The sequence below is a fragment of the Leopardus geoffroyi genome, chromosome B4 (genome assembly GCF_018350155.1).
Source record: "Leopardus geoffroyi isolate Oge1 chromosome B4, O.geoffroyi_Oge1_pat1.0, whole genome shotgun sequence".
NCBI lineage: Eukaryota > Metazoa > Chordata > Mammalia > Carnivora > Felidae > Leopardus > Leopardus geoffroyi.
Window position 1 is genome coordinate 42,705,842 of NC_059341.1, and position 17,455 is coordinate 42,723,296.

General features: G+C 45.0%; 1 non-coding gene across 1 annotated transcript; it reads left to right on the top strand.

Moving 5' to 3' along the window:
* The first annotated feature begins 3,079 nt into the window (after positions 1-3,079).
* Positions 3,080-3,186, top strand: LOC123592270. Its single transcript, XR_006709668.1, has one exon. It is a non-coding gene; the product is annotated as a U6 spliceosomal RNA (small nuclear RNA).
* The last annotated feature ends 14,269 nt before the right edge of the window (positions 3,187-17,455 follow it).

Genomic DNA, 17,455 nt, shown 5'->3' on the forward strand with positions numbered 1-17,455 from the left:
AATAATTACTTATATTTATTATTACTATTTAATTTATATTTATAAACATAATTTATAAATATATTATAAATATAATTTGTATTTATAATTATTTAATAATTATTTATAATTTAATAAAATCATTTATTAATTTTTTGTTAATTAGTTAATTAATTAATTAATTTGATTTTCTGTTTTAGGTCAACTCTTTTTTTTTTTTTCGTATGTCCAATTATTGTCCATTGAATACTAGGTATTATGTATAAAAACTTAACTCCCCCTTCCTTAACTGTGGCTGTGAATGGTAACTTCTTTTCCAATACAAAGGCGGAAAGAAGAGTAACTTCATAGTGGAGAGAACGGACAAACACAACCTCAGTGCCGTGATCAAGGTCTGCCGTGACGGCAATGGCTTGTTGATGGTATGCACCCTTGATATGATATGATGAAAATGGCACTTTGCACCTGGCTTTGCTCCAAAAAAAACCCGCAACCCAATTTATCGGGAGAAATACGTCAAATTTCAATACAGGAACATTCTCCAAAATACATGACCAATATTCCTGGATGGTCATCGCCTGAAGAAGTTTAAGGAGACCTGATAACAGTGTCAAGTGGACAAAAATCTGGAACAAAAAAAAGAACGTTAGGTTATAAAATAAGAGAACTTGAATGAGGTATAGGTTTTAGTGAATAATAATGTGTCACTGGGGCACTAGGGTGGCTCGGTGGGTTAAGCGTCTGACTCCTGATCTCAGCTCGGGTTTTCATATCAGCCTCGTGGATTCGAGCCCTCATTGGGCTCCACACTGGGCATGAAGCCTACTTAAAATAATAATAATGATAATGCATCACTACTGGGTCATTCGTTGTGACGAACGTACCATATTAACGTAAGATGTTAATAGGAGGGGAAATTGGTATGTGGTATAGACAGGGAACTCTAAGTACTATTTTCTCAATATACATCTAAAACTATTCTAAAAATTAAGTTTATTTAGGGGAGCCTGGGTGGCTCAGTCAGTTAAGCGTCCGACTCTTGATGTCGGCTCAGGTCGTGATCTCAAGGCCCATGAGTTCCAGCCCCGTGTCAGGCCCTGTGCTGACAGCTTGGAGCCTGGAGCCTGCTTCGGATTCTGTGTCTCCCTCTCTCTCTGTCCCTCCCTCACTCATGCTCTGTCTCTCTCACCCTCAAAAATGAATAAATGTTAAAAAAAAAATTAAAAAAAAAAAATTAAGTTTATTTAAAAAAAAATTGTAGAAACGTGTTGGCTCGTCTTACCTGTTTCCAGAGAAAACTTTACTTTTGTACCTGTGAGGTCAGAGTCTCGTTTCAGCCCTCCAACGTTCGTAGGGCAGTTCTGGGTGGGTCCGTCCTACACTCCAGTTTCCCCCTCTTGCCCTGTGAGTCTCCTAAAACTATGGAGCTTACCAGCCGCCGATTGCCACTTTCTGAGCCGAGACCCAGTCTTACAGGCGCTGCCAAGAGTCAGCAAATGTGTCCAAGCTTCCCTTCTCTGTGAGGTGTTGGCCTCTTAAATTCCCCACTGCATTGAAAGCTCTCTGATGCAGGGGCCTGCGTGACTCAGTCCGTTAAGGGACTGACTCTTGATTTCAGCTCAGGTCATGACCTCAGGGTGATGAGATTGAGCCCTGAGTCGGGCTCTGCGCTGCCTCGTTAAGATTCTCTCTCTTCCTCTCTCTCTACTCCTCCCCAGAGTGCGTGCACTTTCTCTCTCTCTCTCTAAAATAACAAAACATATTTTTTAAAAAATTTTTTAACATTTGGGGCGCCTGGGTGGCGCAGTCGGTTAAGCGTCCGACTTCAGCCAGGTCACGATCTCGCGGTCCGTGAGTTCGAGCCCCGCCTCGGGCTCTGGGTTGATGACTCAGAGCCTGGAGCCTGTTTCCGATTCTGTGTCTCCCTCTCTCTCTGCCCCTCCCCCGTTCATGCTCTGTCTCTCTCTGTCCCAAAAATAAATAAACGTTGAAAAAAAAAATAAAAAAATAAATTTTTTTAACATTTATTTATTATTGAGAGACAGAGAGAGCGTGAGCAGGGGAGGGGTAGAGAGAGGGGAGACGCAGAATCCGAAGCTCCGAGCTGTCAGCACAGAGCCCGACGTGGGTCTCGAACTCACGAACTGTGAGATCGTGACCTGAGCTCAATCAGTCGCCTAACCAACTGAGCCACCCAGGCGCCCAAAACATATTTTTTTAAATCTTACAAAAAGTAAAACAGAAAGCTCTCTGACACTTCAGGTAGTTGTTTTTATGTTTATCTAGCTTTCCAGGTTCTCAGCAGACAGTGGGCCTGACACAAGCTCTTCAGCCACAATCCAAACAGGAAGTTTCTGCTTCTCATTTTTGAGATTGCCTTTCATTTCCTCACTGATTCCAAAATACTGAGACGCTCCTGTTTTCCATGAGTCTGGGTGCTTCTTCTTTGTGCTAGCCAATACTTTAGTAAAAAGCATTTTATTTCTTCTTATTTTTTTATTTATTTTTGCAAGAGAGAGAGTGTGTGAGTGGGAAAGGGGCGGGGGTGGGGGGTGGGGGGGCGGGGACAGAGGATCCGAAGCAGGTTCCGTGCCGACAGCAGGGAGGCCAATGTGGGGCTCCAACCCACAAACCGCAAGATCGTGACCTGAACAGAAGTCAGATGTTCAATCGACTGAGCCACCCAGGCGCCCCAGTAAAAAGCATTTCAAATATCAGGGAGATTTAAAAAATGACCTCGATGCTAGAAATGATTAAGAACTAATTAGGGAATGGGGCACCTAGGTGGCTCAGTCAGTTAAGCGTCTGGCTCCAGCACAGGTCCGACTTCAGTTCAGGTCATGATCTCACAGGTTCACAGATTTGAGCCCCGCGTCAGGCTCTGGGCTGACAGCTCGGAGCTGGGAGCCTGCTTCAGATTCTGTGTCCCCCTCTTTCTCTGCCCCTCCCCTGCTCGTGCTCTGTCTCTCTGTCTCTCAAAAATAAATAAATGTGAAAAAAAAATTAAAAAGAACTAATTAGGGAATTAAGTTAGGAAGCAAAATAGGAAAAAGCCGAGTGACATTGACTAAAATTATCTTCTGGAAAGGTAACAAGTACTGTGCCTGCTTCAGCAGCACATACACTAAAATTGGAAAGATACAGAGAAGATTAGCGTGGCCCCTGCTCAAGGATGATATGCAAATTTGTAGAGTGTTCCATATTAAAAAAAAAAAAAAAGTACCAGTAGCTGATAAATTCCCTTTGGCATATCCCGTTGTGATCTAGCTTTCTAACTGCACCAGCAGGAAAACAACGTACCGAAACAAGAATTACCATGGATGGATTTACTTTCTGTAATTCCGTAAATTATAGGTCAAAAGATGAGCCTGGGATATCGAGTGGTACCAGAAAGTAAGGAAAAAGGAAATACTCAAAGAACGATGGCCACATGTCGAAAGGAGATGGTATGAAGGTTGAGCTGGCTCTCACTGGCCACATGTGGGACAGTTTGAGTGTATTTCTCTAAATGTTTATAAACTATTTATAGCACCAATAAATGATGAAGCTATGGTCTCATAAATCAAATTTCCTCCCAAGTCAATCAGCTTTCTAGAAGCTGATACATTGGACTAACTTAATGGCTTTACGTATTGTTAGAAGTCAATTCACGATGGGGCGCCTGGGTGGCGCAGTCGGTGAAGCGTCCGACTTCAGCCAGGTCACGATCTCGCGGTCCGTGAGTTCGAGCCCCGCGTCGGGCTCTGGGCTGATGGCTCAGAGCCTGGAGCCTGTTTCCGATTCTGTGTCTCCCTCTCTCTCTGCCCCTCCCCCGTTCATGCTCTGTCTCTCTCTGTCCCAAAAATAAATAAACGTTGAAAAAAAAAAAAAAATAAAAAAAAAAAAAATAAAAAAAAAAAAGAAGTCAATTCACGAGCACGTGATCATAAAGTTGATCGCTAATGTTATACCAAAACAAGTTAGTTATTTTAATATTACTTTTTTTATTGTGGTATTTTTTTTTCCCCCAGAGTGAGAGTTAGGGCCAATAAAGTCTAGATTGTTTCTCAGATCTATTTCCCACTCTCTTCTGCAATCAGAACATCATTAATCCTTCATTCTTATTATCGAATTAAGATTTTTTTTTAATTTTTTTAAACATTTATTCATTTTTGAGAGATGGAGAGAGACAGAGCATGAGCAAGGGAGGGGCAGAGAGAGAGGGAGACATAGACTCCAAAGCAGGCTCCAGGCTCCAAGCTGTCAGCACAGAGCCCGATGAGAGGCTCGAACCCACGGACTGCGACATCATGGCCTGAGCCGAAGTCAGACGCTTAACTGACTGAGCCACCCAGGCGCCCCAAGATTCTTTTTTTTTTTTTTTTAAAGTTTACTTGTTTATTCTGAGAGAGAGAGAGAGAGCAGAGCTGGGGAGGGGCAGAGAGAGGAGAGAAAGGATCCCAAGCAGGCTCCACACTGTTAGCGCATAGCCTCATGTGGGGTTTGAACTCACAAACCTCGAGATCATGACCTGAGCCGAAATCAAGAGTCAGATGCTTCACTGACTGAGCCACCCCCATGAGCTCCTTTCGTTTCAAGATTCTTACATTTTGTATTTTTAAACACCAACTAAAGCTATCCTGAGTTATTTTAGGTTATTAATCATCTATCCAGTTATGAAGGCTTATGCTTTCAGTGCCTTTCAGAGATCAATGATTTTAGCTAAGTCAAATGATTCCATCCAGGGAAACTATCCTTGGCAAAGAAATTATCCCCAAGTTCACACGTTTAATTGTGTTGGTATCTCATTCTTTGAACTGCTGGCTCTTTTCTAGTTTGCTTAATTTTGCTTTTTTTCCTCTCTCTTATTGGACCAGACCTACCTTCAACAGGAATATAATTCCTGAATTGGCAGGGTCCAGGAAAGAGAGTTCTATGTAGGTTGTGCCACAGTGTTACATCATCACGAGGGCCAGCCGGTAACCCATCACCTTTGCCTGCAATTACAATTACCTGGTTATGAGCCGGTCATTCATCTTGCAGAAGAGCACAAGGGAAGACGCACGGGTCGTGCCCAGAAAACGGTCTGCAGCTTACGCTGCTGTTGGCCACCATCTGTGAGGAGCCTGTCCCCTTTGAAGTTTATACCTACAAGTACTGGGACTCCCCAGCCAGAGAACATCTCCAACCTGTATTTGATTTTTAGTGGTAGAGTGGGGCTTTTTGCTTTAAAATGTTTTACATTTGGGGGGGCGCCTGGGTGGCTCATTCGGTTGAGCGTCTGACTTGGCTCAGGTCATGATCTCACGGTTCGTGAGTACGAGCCCCGTGTCGGGCTCTGTGCTGACAGCTCAGAACCAGAGGCTTGCTTCGGATTCTGTGGCTCCCTCTCCTGTTCGCACTCCGTCTCTCTCCCTCTCTCTCAAAAAATAAATAAACAGTAAAAAAAGAAAAAAAGTTTTGCACTTGGGGCACCTGGGTGGCTCATCGGTTAAGCATCTGACTTCAGCTGGGGTCGCGATCCCAGTTTGTGGGTTTGGGCCCCACATCGGGCTCTCTGCTGTCAGCATGGAGCCCGTTTCTCAAAAATTAAAAATAAATAAATAAATAAATAAATAAATAAATAAACTTTTACATTTTCTTCTATTTAAATTAATATTCAATTTACTGTGGTTGTACGTTTTTAAAACTTAGTTTTCTTACAACTTGAATCTCAAGGGGCGCCTGGGTAGCTCAGTCAGGTAAGCATCTGACTCTTGATGTTTAGCTTGGGATTCTCTCTCTCTGCCCCTCCCCCGCCAAAATAAATAAGTAAACTTAAAAAAAACCCAGCTTGAATCTCAATGTACAAGTCATCTTATATTTATGTATTTTTTTATTTATTTTTAATCTTTTTAACGTTTGTTTATTTTTTTTCTTGTATTTTTTTTTCTTTAAAAAAAATTTTTTTTAACGTTTTTATTTATTTTTGAGACAGAAAGAGACAGAGCATGAACAGGGGAGGGGCAGAGAGAGAGAGGGAGACACAGAATCTGAAACAGGCTCCAGGCTCTGAGCTGTCAGCACAGAGCCCGACGAGGGGCTCGAACTCACGGACCGTAAGATCATGACCTGAGCCGAAGTCGGATGCTTAACCGACCAAGCCACCCAGGCGCCCCAACGTGTATTTATTTTTGAGAGAGAGAGAGGGAGAGAGAGAAAGCATGAGCAAGTGGGGCAGGGGCAGAGAGAGAGGGAGACACAGAATCCAAGCAGGCTCAAGGCTCTGAGCTGTCAGCACAGAACCCCATGCGGGGCTTGAACTCACTAACTGTGAGATCATGACCTGAGCTGAAAGCAGACGCTTAACTGACTGAGCCACCCAGGCGTCCCTTGTCATCGTATATTTATAAATTTAATACCTTTTATGATAAAATTTAAGACATTCACTTTCCCTTGTTCCTTGACTAATGTTTAATTAGCACTTATTTATTTGGCCGAATTAGCTTTCAAATGATATGCTTTAAAGATCCCCTCAACCTTTAACTCTATTTACAAGCTTAATTAATGAAAATTCCTTAAATAAAGAAAGTGTTACGGAACCAGGCTGGAATGCTGGCAGAAGAACCAAGGGGGCACTTGGAGATCTTGGAAGGCAGGAGGTTTATTTTATACCGGTGGGCTCAGAGGAGGTCATTCTCCAGAGGTCTGAGTCCCGAGCACAAGCGAGGGGGACAATTTATAGTCTGTTACTTCTGCGTTCTGCATTAGTAGTAATTTGGTCCACACAGCAAGCGGGGCAGAAAGAACTCGGACGAGGAGTCTCTAAGCTAGGAGCTAGAGCTTATGTTAGTCCCTTCAGCCATTGTATGGTGCATAACTGTACCTATTTTCCCCCAAAAAAGGATCAGTATTTCTGACTTTCCCTTCCGCCGCAGGCTCCAATATGGCTCTGCTCGGCATTGTTACCGATCCTGTCTTTATCTACAATTTTTATATTTTGTTATCATCGTGTATTTAAAAAAAAATTTTTTTTTTAATGTGTATTTATTTTTGAGACAGAGAGAGACAGAGCATGAATGGGGGAGGGGCAGAGAGAGAGAGGGAGACACAGAATCGGAAACAGGCTCCAGGCTCTGAGCCCTCAGCCCAGAGCCCGACGCGGGGCTCGAACTCATGAACCGTGAGACCGTGACCTGAGGCGAAGTCGGACGCTCAACCGACTGCGCCACCCAGGCGCCCCTATCATCGTGTATTTTTGCATTAATTTCGATCTTTAAAAATAACCCTTTATTTTTATCTTTTTTTTAAGATTCTATTTTTTTAAAGTAATCTCTACACCCAACATGGGACTCAAACTCACAACCCTTCGATCAAGAGTCGCATGCTCTAGGGGTGCCTGGGTGGCTCATCGGTCAAGCATCTGACTTCAGCTGGGGTCCTGATCCCAGTTTGTGGGTTTGGACCCCACAGCGGGCTCTCTGCTGTCAGCAGGGAGCCTGCTTCAGACCCTCTGTCCCTCTGTCCCCCTCTCTCTCTGCCCCTCCCCTGCTTGCCCTCTATCTCTCTCTCAAAAAAAAATAAACATCATATACATATATATAAAGAGTCGCATACTCTACAGACTGAGCCAGCCAGGCACACCTAAAAATAACCCTTTAAAACATTTATCTGGAATGCTGAGGTTTTAAGTGCCTTCTCCACGTGTCTTGCCCTTTACTAGTCCCTGTCCTTCCTCTCCTACTAGGTACCAGTAACGCCCATTCCCATATGTACCCCAAGTGTCTCCAGACACTGCCAAATGACGGGGGGCGGGGGGAGGAGGGGGGTGGTGGCGGGGGTGGGGGGGAACTGCCCCTAGTTGAGAAGCACTCTCTAATGGTATTAGATATCACTTTCCTGGCTCACACTGTACCCGAGTCTGTCTCTGGAATTCTGTTTCCCCCAACAGTCCCCTCTAAGCCTCCCTTTCGTTCAGATCATCCAGGTTCTTATCACTGGAAACTGCCTCTCTATTTGGTTCCAGGATTAGAAAAGGTGGATACGTTTCTCAGCTGCTGGAAGATGGCATCTGAAGAATGGACAGACCCTTTTAATTTCCAAGAAGAAGAATTCATAGCAGAGCCTCCTGATCACAGAAACAGTTGCGATGAGATTGCGTGGTATCACGTACCCAATCTGGACAAGATAGTGTCTGCACAACCCATCTCCTGACTTCCGAACACATATTTTAGAGGTTGTCTCAGAGAATGAATTTGTGTAGCATAATCTTTTTTAACAATCAGATCCGGTTTTAGTTTCTCTACTTCCTAGCTATGTGACTTAAGGCAAATGTTCCGGTTTTCTTTTTTCTTTCTCTTTTTTTTAAGCTTATTTATTTATTTATTTTGAGAGAGAGAGAAAGAGAGAGAGAGAGAACAAGCTAGGGAGGGGCAGAGAGAAAAGAGAGAGAATCCCCAACAGGCTCTGTGCTGTCATTGTGGAGCCCGACGCCTGGCTTGATCTCACAAACTGAACCGTGAGATCGTGACCTGAGCCGAAAACAAGAGATAGATGATAGATTAACAGACTGAGCCACCCAGGCACCCCCAAACGTTCAGGTTTTCTAAGACTTAATCTTCAGGTGCACATCTGTATAATGGGCATGGTGATATTTACTGCACAAAGTATTGCATAGGAGAAGTGATCTAATTTTTTTTAATTTGCTTTTTAGAGAAGGGTCAGATCTTTTCAGCTTAAAAAAAAAAACATTTAATGTTTATTTTTTTTTAAATTTTTTTTAACATTTATTTATTGTTGAGACAGAGAGAGAAAGCATGAACAGGGGAGGGTCAGAGAAAGAGGGAGACACGGAATCTGAAACAGGCTCCAGGCTCTGAGCCATCAGCACAGAACCCGATGCGGGGCTCGAACCCACGGACCGCAAGATCATGACCTGAGCCGAAGTCGGCTGCTTAACTGACTGAGCCACCCAGGCACCCCTCATGTTTATTTTTGAGAGAGACAGAGAGTGTGAGCAGGGGAGGGGCAAAGAGAGAGAGGGAGACACAGAATCCGAAGCAGGCTCCAGGCTCTGAGCTGTCAGCACAGAGCCCGACTCGGGGCTCGAACTAATGAGCTGTGAGATCATTGACCTGAGCCGAAGCTGGACACTTAACCGACTGAGCCACCCAGGCGCCCCAGAAGTGATCTAATTTTAAAAACTTTTCTGGACTCACCACTAGAATGTGTTCAACATCAAAGGACTCTTCCAAAAATAAAAAATAAAAAGTAAGCTATGAATATTGTGGTTCCAGTCAGTACCAGAGAATGATGGCATCATCATAAAGTAATGCTTAGCGTTTACCAATAGTGTGTGTGTGTTGAGTAAGGGTGTTCCTAAATTCAGATCACATACCACTATTCTGTTAATAATGAATGAAGAGACAGAATGGATTTTAAAAAGGAAAATGAGAACAAAACAAAATAAAATCTGAATGTATCCTTTCGAACATATATCTTGAAATCTGACCAACTCAGACCCAGCTCTTTTGATCAGAGGTGGTTTTCTTCACTTTCAAGTCTCTCTTATTTAATTTTAAAAAAATCTTTATTTTTGAGAGAGAGAGAGAGAGAGAGAGAGAGAGTGCAAGCGGGGGAGGAACAGAGAGAGAGGGAAACATAGAATCTGAAGCAGGCTCCAGGTTCTGAGCTGTCAGCACAGAGCCCGATGTGGGGCTCGAACTCACGAACCGTGAGATCATGACTTGAGCTGAAGTAGACGCTCAACCGACTGAATGCCCCGGGCGCCCCAAGTTCTCTCTTATTTAGAAACCTAAATAAACCCCCTTGCTTCTCCACAGTATGTGCAATGTACCCCAGCTTTCGTGTGCCTGGGAGCTGGACTTACCAGGATTGAAAATTCCTACCAGGTTTGACACATTAGAGTCAGGAACTCTGCCGCTTTCAATCATGAAAAGCCCCTTGCCTTCATCTCTTAAATCCTCATAAGAGAATAAAGTGCGTTTAGCGGTTTGCCACTGTTAAGTTGTACGTGTCTCACTGGCTCCATCTGCTGTCAGAAAGAGGAACATTACTTCATCCTTAAAAGTGGCGATTGGGAGCCTTGTGCCTCCTTCTGGGTCTGTTTTATCAGAATCTTCCCGGATTGAGGACTGAGTAACGTTTATGGCTCAGTGTTTGTTTATATTTTAAGTCTGCAACTGCTGTTATATTAATAGTACTCCAGGGGTCCCTGGGTGGCCCAGTCGGTTAAGTGGCCGACTTCGGCTCAGGTCATGATCTCATGGTTTGTGAGTTCAAGCCCTGCGTGGGGCTCTGTGCTAACAGTTCAGAGCCTGGAGCCTGCTTTGGATTCTGTCTCCCTCTCCCTCTGCCCCTCCCCTGCTTGTGCTCTCTCTCTTAGAAATAAACATTAAAAAAAAAAAAAAATGGTTCTCCAACCTATTTTTTCCTTTGTGACAAGGTTTTACTTAGAGCTGTCTAAAAATACATACGGAACTCTCCATATTTTTTCCTTCTTCGGATATTATTGGATGTTGTGATTTTGTAGGAAAACTTTCATTTTTATATACGTTTCAAATTTATCAGGGTAAGGATTTACAGAATCTCTTATTTTTTTTCAGCTTTATTGAGCTTTAACTGTCATATAACATCATGTAAGTTTAAGGTGTACATGGGGATGATTGGCTACATTGTATATATTGCAAAATGTTTATGACAATGAGGTTATGACGATGACATCTCTCACCTCACATAATTATCATTTCATCGTTGTTGTTGTCGCTATGGTGGGAACATTAAAATTCTACTCTTAGAGCAAGGATTTCAATACAGCAATACTGTATTTCAAGGATACAATACAGTATGGTTAACCATATTCGCCATGTTGTGCATTAGATCCCTGGAACTTACGACTGAAAGTTTCTACCCTTTGACCGACATCTCCCCATTTCTCTCCCCACCCCCAGCCCCTGGCAAACACCATTCTACTTGGTCGCCACACAGGAGATCATATAGTATGTGTCTTTCTCTGACTGATTTCATTTAGCATAATGCCCCCAAGGTCCGCTGATGCGAATCAGCGAGTCCACGGATGCTGAAAAATCACATTTATGTGTTTTTCCTTCCTCCTGTTACCTTCCTCCCATCCCAATCACAGGGAACTTGCAGGGTATTTATTTTTGTTGTGGTAACAACCCTGCGCCTTGTTTTTGTTTTTATAAAGATTTTCTGGGTTTTTTTCCAAGTAATTTCTACACCCAGCGCGGGTCTCGAACCTACAACCCCGAGATCAAGAGGTGCACGCTCCATGGACTGAGCCAGCCAGGCGCCCCTGCCTTGTTTTTAATAAATACACTCTCACTGGGGAGCAAAAAACCCTGTCCTACCAGCGGTAGCAAATCAACATGTAACAAATGCCTTCGACATAAACTTTGCCTTCCCCTTGAAGTAAATGCATTTCATGTAACCGCAGAAAAATTTAAACACATATAAAAAGAATGAAGAAGAAAATAACAATAAATAAATAAAATAAAAACCCCACCGCAGGAAATGAGTTACTGTGGGTGTTTTTTTTTTCCTCCAGCCCTTTAAAAATCCTCTCTCTTAGGGCTCCTGGGTGGTGCAGTCAATTGAGCGCCTGACTCTTGATCTCAGCTCAGGTCACGATCTCACGGTTTGTGGGTTCGAGCCCCGGCCTCGGGCTCTGTGCTGATGGGGTGGGGCCTGCTTGGGATTCTGTCGCTCATCTCTGCCCCCCCCCCCCACTTTTTCTCTGTCTCTCTCTGTCTCTCTCTCTCAAAAATAAATAAATAAATAAATAAATACTTAAAAAGTTAAAAAAAAAATTCTCTCTCCTACCACGTGACCACAGGTGATGGGGAAGCAGAGCTGCTTCCAGGAGAGGGAGTCTGACAAAGAACTGCCAAGGCCAAAGGACGCAAGCAGGTGTGCAGATGACCCAGTCCAGACTTGGGGGTGGGAGGGACTGAAACCAACCATCCGAGAGTCTTTGAAGGTCTTGTAACTGGAATGAATCCACGGTACGTCCTTTAACGAGGCCCTCTTGGAGGACAGGTCTGGTGCCAGCAGCCACGGTAATTCTGGCTCGAACAGAGGATATTAAAGTTGCTGTGGTTAAAGCTCATACCCGGATCTCGGCAGCAGATAGGCTGTTGCGGTGAGGCAGAGGGGAGCCACTGCCCGCCCAGCCCCTGCCTCTTGGTGCCCCCTCGGTGCTCTTAGTCGACTGTCCCTGGGGCTCAAAGCATTTGCTGTGCAAAAAAATAGAGTATTCAAAGCAGACCAGAGCCACCTGGACACCACAGCTAGAAATAGTGGTGTAGAACTGTAGTTCTCTTGTGTTTGCTTTCAGAACTGAGACCATGATTAAGAAGGATGGCAGGGGCCATTGGTAATGCGCTGCTAAGGGGGAAATTCTTGGACTGGCACAAGGAAAAAAAAAAAGTTTCTTATTAGAAAAGAACAGGAGGCACCTGGGTGGCTCCGTCGGTTAAGCATCCGACTTCGGCTCAGGCCATGATCTCGCGGTTCGTGGGTTCGAGCCCCGCGTCGGGCTGTGTGCCGGCAGCTCAGAGCCTGGAGCCTGCTTCCGATTCTGCGTCTCCCTCTCTCTGTCCTTCCCCCGCTCATGCTCTGTCTCTCTGTGTCTCTCAATGATAAATAAACATTAAAAAAATTAAAAAGAACAAACATTTCCTCTTAATATGTGTGAATGATGCTTGCATGGCCTCATGCATTTTGGGATCGTCATGGGTGCCGTAGAGAAATAGCTGATACTCCTTCAGGTGTATTTGACACATCTAGGTAGCAGCACGTGGAGGGCTTGCTAACCTACAGATCGCTGGGTTCCACTCCCCCCCCCCCACCCCACACACCGAGTGTTAAGCCTGGGGTGAGGCCTGAGAATTTGCACGCCTGACTGGTTCCCAAGGAACTGATGCTGCTGGTCAAGCAGAAACTTCACCTTTTTTTTTTTTTAATTTTTTAATGTTTATTTATTTTTGAGAGAGATACAGAGTACGAGTGGGGAGAGGGCGGAGAGAGAGACACACACAGAATCCGAAGCAGGCTCCAGGCTCTAGGCTGTCAGCACAGAGCCCGACGCGGGGCTCGAACTCACGAACCGTGAGATCATGACCTGAGCCGAAGACGGACACTCAACCGACTGAGCCACCCAGGCGCCCCGGCACCATCCAGTTCGAACCAAAAAGGATGCGCTCCAGAGATGCCTGGGTGGCTCCAGGGTCAGTTAAGCTCCCGACTCCTGATTTCGGCTCGCGTCACGATCTCATGGTTCATGAGCTCAAGTCCCTCATCAGGCTTTGCCCTGACAGCGTGGAACCTGCTTGGAATTCTGTCTTCTCTCTCTTCCCTCCTTCCTCCCTCCACCCCCCGCCGTCAATAAATAAATAAATACCTTTTTTGTTGTTTTTGTTTTTTTTTTAAAGGATATGTTCCAGAGTCAAGGAGAATTATGCGTTGTCCTCATGTATTGGTAGAGCCATGCATTTTGCATTTGGTCCAGTAACCCAGGGCCTCTCCCATTACTAACGCGGGGAATTTTCTCAGGAAACTACATGAGGCAATTTCAACAGTGAATGAGTTCCCAAAAGACTTTTTCTCCTTTCCACATTCAGACCTTGGATTGAAGCTATTACAAAAATTTCCCTCTCCACTGGGAATAGCCCGGGGTCATCAAACCACCGGAGTTAGTCTCTCTTTAGAATAGTCTCAGCGAGTGCACCTGGCTGCTTTAGTCAGTAGAGCATGCGAAGTTATAGGTTCGAGCCCACGTTGGGCATAGAGATTACTTTATTTTTTTTATTTTTATTTAAAAAAAAAATTTTTTTTTCAACGTTTATTTATTTTTGGGACAGAGAGAGACAGAGCATGAACGGGGGAGGGGCAGAGAGAGAGGGAGACACAGAATCGGAAACAGGCTCCAGGCTCTGAGCCATCAGCCCAGAGCCCGATGCAGGGCTCGAACTCACAGACTGCGAGATCGTGACCTGGCTGAAGTTGGACGCTTAACCGACTGCGCCACCCAGGCGCCCCTAGAGATTACTTAAAAAAAAAAAAAAATGATCTCAGGGGATTCAGGTTGTAGTAATTCCTCAAACAGCATCTATAACACCGGGCACTTTTCACCAGCCGATGTGAAAACATGTCATCAGTGTTTCTGCTTTTAAGGGAAGCAGTGTTTGTGCTTCTTTAAAAAACAAAAATTTTTTTAACGTTTATTTATTTTTGAGACAGAGAGAGACAGAGCATGAACAGGGGAGGGTCAGAGAGAGAGGGAGACACAGAATCTGAAACGGGCTCCAGGCTCTGAGCGGTCAGCACAGAGCCCGACACGGGGCTCGAACTCACGGACCACGAGATCATGACCTGGGCTGAAGTCAGATGCCCAACCAACTGAGCCACCCAGGCGCCCCTGGAGCCTGCTTCGGATTCTGTGTCTCCCCCTCTCTACCCCTCCCCTGCTCACGCTCTGTGTCTCCCTGTCTCTCAATAATAAATAAATGTTAAAAAAAAGATTTTATTGTCTTCATAAGGTAACAAAATATGAAGCTTTGAACTGGATCCTTGGCTTTTTCTCCTCTTATCTCTCCTCCCAGTTCAAAATGCTTGCATCTCTTAATAGCCAGCATTCTCTTAGATCTGCAGTTGGGCTCAACCCATTCAAACCTCAGCACAATCTTCTCTGCAGTTTTAGCCTTTTTCCAGAAAATCGGCTTAGTCTGCCCACCATAGCCCCTCTGCTTCCTCGCATAACGCCGCTTTCCCTGGGCACAAAGAGAATCTTTGCCTTCCTTGTACTGTGTCACTTTGTGGGGTTGGTGGTTGCCACACTTCTTGCCGAAAGTCGGCTGGGTTTTAGGAACGTCCACCATGGCTGCGAGAACACTGTCGGCATGGAAGGCTGAGGTTTTATTTTTAAGTAATCTCCACACCCAGTGTGGGGCTTGAACTCTCAACCCTGAGATCAAGAGTCACATGCTCCACCGTCTGAGGCAGCCAGGTGCCCTAGATTTGTCTAATTCTAGCAACGTGCTACGGTTTTTTTCAGAACATTCAAACACAGGAAAAACCCCGTGTTCACCGGAATGTGGGGATTTGGGGCACTTGTATTTTGCTTGTGTCATAAGTTCCTAGAACGATGCCTGGTACATGACAAGTGCCCTGTAAATCTCTATGAAATAAATAATTAAAACCTAAACTTTACAAACACTGACAATTCACATTAGCATAGTCCCCACTATCCATGCATTCCATTCGACTGGTGTTGCTCCTGAAGTTATGGTTCTATTGCGTTCTAGGTGCAGATATGCTCCCCGTGGCTTCTTGTTAGGGGCATCACGTCGCTCTCCTAAGTAGAGCCTTTTGAAGGAATTTTTTTTTTTTTTAATGTTCGTTTATTTTTGAGAGAGAGAGAGAGTCAGAGCACGAGCAGGAGAAGGGCAGAGAGGGAGGCAGACACAGAATCTGAAGCAGGCTCCAGGCTCCGAGCCATCAGCACAGAGCCCGATGCGGGGCCCGAACTCACGAGCTGTGAGATCATGACCTGAGCCGAAGTTGGATGCCCAACCGGCTGAGCTACCCAGGCGCCCCATAAGTAGAGCCTTCTCAACCAAGCATGACTCACTTACCCTAAACAGCCTATCCATTTACATAACTCCTATTGGGACGTGGGACGGAGTGTGGAGAAACAGGCTGGGAAAGATAGGTATTAGCACACCGCATGCTATTAAGTCTATTCCCTTATTATACTGTCTTTGCTACTAAAAGAAAGACAAAGGAAGGGAAACATACTTGCCGGAAGCCGAGCTATCCAACCAGCCTGATGGCAGGGCCCAGGGGGTGGACGGATCGGGACTGCAAGGTGGCCCACGGACAGTGAAGCTTCTCGTACTCCCGCTTTTATGTAATTTGGCCTTAATAAAAGTACCTGGGGGATTGTCTGTTGGGGAATTGCCCTCGACAGGCCCCCCCGGGGAAAAAGAACTGTTGGGGAAAGAAATAAGGTTCCGCAAGGAAATTGTGCGGCCCTGCATTTAGCCCTTGCCACCCCCTATAAAGACTCCTCTACCGAAAGGAAGGATAGCCCCATACATTTCCCCAGCCAGGGAAGGAACAAACGGATTTGAAAGCCCCACTCTGGCAACAAAGGAGTGTATCTATGGGCACAAGTTACCCCTAGGCCCGCTTGGCCCCCAGGAGGCATTCCAGATGATGATCGAACCTAGTCAGTTAAGATAAACAGAATGGTTCATTGGTTCCTAGGTGCATTGTCTCTCTGAGAAGGCATAAGGCATGGGTTCCTAAGGCCCTCTGGGCCCCCTCCTGGCACCTCAGACCGAGGGGAACACTTTTGTTCCTTTTTTTTTTTTTTTTTAATTTTTTTTTAACGTTTATTTATTTTTGAGACAGAGACAGAGCATGAACAGGGGAGGGTCAGAGAGAGGGGGAGACACAGAATCTGAAACAGGCTCCAGGCTCTGAGCTGTCAGCACAGAGCCTGACGCGGGGCTCAAACTCATGGACCACGAGATCATGACCTGAGCCGAAGTCGGACGCTGAACCGACTGAGCCACCCAGGCGCCCCTTTTGTTCCTTAAACCACAAGTGGTTCAGGGAAACAACTAAGAGATCAAGTCCCTGTAACTGTTCCACCTGAGGTGTTGAGAGATAGATGTCGTTTCATGAAAACAGCAAAGCAAATGCTTTATAGATTATAGATAAACGTAGATACATAATGAAAATAATGTAAGAAATTAATCAATCAGCAAGGGGCAGGAGGGAACGTTATGAGAAAATAACCATGTTATTCCTTAAAGGGTGATCACACATAGGAACATTGTTAGAATTAGGGAATGCCAGAAAACATAGAGGAATTTGCTAGCATAAGGAAATCGCTAGCAAATATAATGCCACGTTTGCCACAATAAAGCGGCCAGTCCAACACACTGCTGTTGTCCGTGTCCATTTTTATTTTTGTTTTATTTTATTTTCACTCTTTCGCCGACACCGTTCATCCTTCGGGAACCCCTGGACCTGCTGGGGCCGGACTCTGGCACATACTCAAAAACCTCTATGTCTACCCACCGATCTGACACACTTACTAGATTGGTAGGGAGCAGATTCATTCTCCGGATCAATGTGTCTCTGGGGAAATTCAGCAAACGGGGCATCAGCATTTGGCAAGATTTTGCTTCGATTAGAAAACGTTCGGAGACACCTTTTCTCCATGTTGCTAATCAGTGTCGAAAAATGATGTGTTTGTTGCTTCTTTTCCTTTAATTTTTTTTTTTTTTTTAAGAGAGAGAGTGTGTGTGCACCAGCAGGGGAGAGGGGCAGAGTGGGGGAGAGAGAGAATCTCAAGCAGGCTTTGCGCTGAGCAGAGCTGGGATCCTGTGACCCTGGGATCATGACCTGAGCGGAAATCGAGAGTCAGATGCTCAACGGACTGAACTACTCAGGCGCCCGTGTTTAT